The sequence below is a fragment of the Lactuca sativa genome, chromosome 1, assembly GCF_002870075.4.
Source record: "Lactuca sativa cultivar Salinas chromosome 1, Lsat_Salinas_v11, whole genome shotgun sequence".
In the NCBI taxonomy this organism is placed as follows: Eukaryota; Viridiplantae; Streptophyta; class Magnoliopsida; order Asterales; family Asteraceae; genus Lactuca; species Lactuca sativa.
Window position 1 is genome coordinate 17,060,241 of NC_056623.2, and position 3,566 is coordinate 17,063,806.

Below are 3,566 nucleotides of genomic sequence, written 5' to 3' on the forward strand. Positions count from 1 at the left end.
TTTGTCAAAAAAAAATGCGAAAAAACAAAATTAAACCATACACCTACCCTCGTGCGTAATTGTTTAAAAAAATTATTATTGTGTTGTTATAATTTAAAAAATAACCAAATCCAAAATTATCTGAAATTATTTGAAACACCGGCCATCCAAGATTCTAATATCCGGTTATTTGGACAAATGGTCATATGCAACTTATTTTATGTTAATTGGCTTGACTTATTTTATGTTACAATGTCATATACGATTTGAGATTTTCGTGTACAAACAAAAGCAGCTATTGCAATAAATTAAATATAAAAGTATAATAAAATTGGTAACGGTTATATGATTAAACTGGTTTGAATACTAATGGCAGCTAACATTGATCAGAAGCCATATTTCTATTCTAAAGCTCAAACAAAAAAGAATTGATCCAAATAGTTCTCCTAAAGCAATCGAGAATATGACTTTATAAACAACTTTAATTTAAGCTATCGCCCATTACCATTTTGTTTTTTTTATACACCACAACACCATGTGACAAGTACTATAGAAAATTACTTCTTTGAGTGTCTGTCAAAAAACACTTCAATGCCACGTATCTACTTTGAGAAGATAGTATAAAAAATCAAAACTAAATTTTGCATTAGACATACTCAGAACCATTCACACACCCATTTGACTTAGTCACATACACATGCACACTAAAGCAAACATCCACAACGACACACAAAGAAAAGATAACTGCAATAATTTAAAAGAAATCATTTTTTTTTAAATTTAGTTTTGACAAACTAAATACCAATTACAGCATTTTACTTTCAACTATTTTCTTAATAGCACATTGTATTTTTATACCTTACCTAATTAACAACAAAAGCATAATGTCCTACTTTAGGGGTCTCACCATTTATAGCAATGAAATCTTACTGATCCAATCACTTCCAAAAGCCCTCCAAGCCTAAACCCATCAGTACAAAAAGCAATTAGACACAAATCAACATTATTATTCGTATTCAGTTTACTACAAAAACAGTTATCCAGAAGCAACATCATCGGACTGATTATTTGTAACAATATCAAGATTTAAACAGAGTACAGTAGCCTCCATCAAGGACATCAGCACCAACATAAATTTGCATATTGCTATCAATTTTGCAAAAACCTGTGGATATCAACAATTCAATGCCTCATCATACATGTTTTGGAAAAAATGACAAAAAGAAAAATTGGTGGAAAACTCAAAAGCAAAACCAAAAAAAGTGTTCATATACAAAATGGTTTGGCCAAAATATGTAAAACTGGAAACGTTTACTTCATCGGTTGGTAATTCATAAAAGAAAAAAGGCATGCTACAACTTGAAAGTAAGATAAAAAAAAAAGTCAAAACTAAAGAAGTCAAAGTATCTTGTTGTTTGTGAGTAAATAAAAATCTAAATCAGAACTTGATTGAATCTGAACCGTTGTAATCCTTTACAATATTCCAGTCCAACTAACACATAGTTGGAATACTTCACATTATCACCACCAACCATATCTATCCCACACTCCTTTCTTTTCCATATAATGAAAAAATGAACCTGATTAAACAATTAACAACCAAAAACATAACCTGATAAATTGACTAAAATAAGAATTTAAAAATCATATTAGATACCAAAGATAACTAACCTGGAGGCCTTTTAATTAGGCATGACCATGAGCATGATTTCCAAGCATAGATAAACTTCAAAAAAAATGCAGGTTATATAATTGCATGTGAACATTAAATAAACATAAAAATTTGTTTTCAAGATATGTGCATACATAGATGTGTCCAACAGTCAAGGGTTGCACCCATTTTGCCAACGATCAATACAGAGAAGACGAAGGAAGCTTGACTTGTAGAACCTGCAGAAGCTCGGTACCGGGACACATTTGAGCAGGTGGTACCATTCTCCCTGAGTCATGTTGTTGCAATCAAAACAATTATAACAGCCAAGATAAACTAAAGATGCATATGGAAAAGCATGCTATCATGAGTGGTACAATCAAATATAATTGAACAAGGCCAATTAATTTGATGAAGAAAGATATGCACCATTAATATAATTCCCCTACCATAATTAATATACCTAAATATTAAAAAAAAAAAAAATAGAATTAGACAGACTAACTTGTGGTCTACATAAGTAAACAACAACCAAATTCGAACTTTGATTTCTAAACATATAAAAAATGAAGTGAACCCATATAGGTCTTTGGTTGCCCTATTTGATCCAGTTAAAACCTGCAAATTAGGTTACACACATTCTAGATAATATTAAAGTAGATCAACAGCTAGGAATTTAGGGAAATTAATAAACTATCGTTGACCCAACCTTACCTCACGGGCTACTTTACTTGTTGTATAGGAGTTGCCAAAACTGACCATTTACTTTCTACACAAAATTAATGAACTTTAGAATAACCAACATTTAGCAAGTATAAACCTTTAAGATACATATTTAGAAAAAAAAAATGAAAGAATTTAGAGGTGTGATGGAGTCATGGTGCTTAGTGGTGATACCAGGAGACGATGATAACAGTGGATGTGACTGGTATTGATGGTGGTAGATCGAGAAGCAAGAGGCTGAGAATAAACACATGTTGCGAATTTGGTCCTTCATAGGCATAGATGACAAAAGATTGAGGAAACTAATATCAATTGATCAAATCCACTCACCATCTCCAGAAATCTGAAATAGACTTTATATTAAAACCATGTGACATCGTTCGATTGAGAGAAATATATAGGAAAAATTCAGACTTCCCTTTCTGAAATTGAAGAAGCACACGTCAAGCATCTTCTATCAATGTCGATATAGTGTGTGTGTGTGTGTGTGAAAGATTAGGTTCCTTTTGGAGGGAATTTGAAACCCATTTATATAATCGGTGTTGAGGGGCTTCAGACCATCGCCATTTCTTGTAAAATCGAAAGAACAAAACTTTGAGACAAAACTTAAGCAAAACAAAAGCTATCAAGCACCCTAAACCCAAAGCCTTGACTGGTTTGGATCTTCTCCCATAGTTAACTGATCTTGAAGAGGTGCCGTGACTAATGTTTCATGTGTCTATATGTGGGGAATGGTGTGTGTGGTGGTGGAAAAGATGCAGTAGGAGTTTCTTTCTATAGATATCGGCAAGGCTGGTCTTATGATGCCATGACGGTGGCAAGGAGGCAAACGATGGTAGATGGTAATGCTGAAAAATGGTTGTCATGGTGTTCGTGAATGACGGCTAGTGTTAGTCTTAAGGAGTTGTGAATAGTTAGAAGGTTGTGAAAAGGGACTTAGGGTTTCCTATCTAAAGCTGCTTTAAAATAGGGTGAAAAACGAAGAGTCATGTAACGAAGGACTTGATCGGTGTAATTGAGGATATTGCATGTGGGTGTGGGGATAAGAGAATCCGATCCTTCTATTTTTTTTGCTCCATAGATGGAGAGAATGTGCAGAAGTGAAGAAAGAGGCGATTTCATAGGAAATAAAAATAATGGTGAAGGTCATTGGCCAGTGGAGAGATGGAAGAGAGGGTAGTGCTGGTGATGACCGATAGATGATCTTCAATTG

General features: G+C 33.6%; 1 long non-coding RNA gene across 1 annotated transcript; it reads right to left on the bottom strand.

The window, feature by feature from the left end:
• Nucleotides 1-846: 846 nt before the first annotated feature.
• LOC122195817 (uncharacterized) lies at nt 847-2,391 on the bottom strand. The gene is made up of 3 exons (XR_006186664.2): nt 1,786-2,391; nt 1,651-1,705; nt 847-1,144 (listed from the first exon to the last, which is right to left on the bottom strand). It is a non-coding gene; the product is annotated as an uncharacterized LOC122195817 (long non-coding RNA).
• Between the last annotated feature and the right edge of the window lie 1,175 nt (nt 2,392-3,566).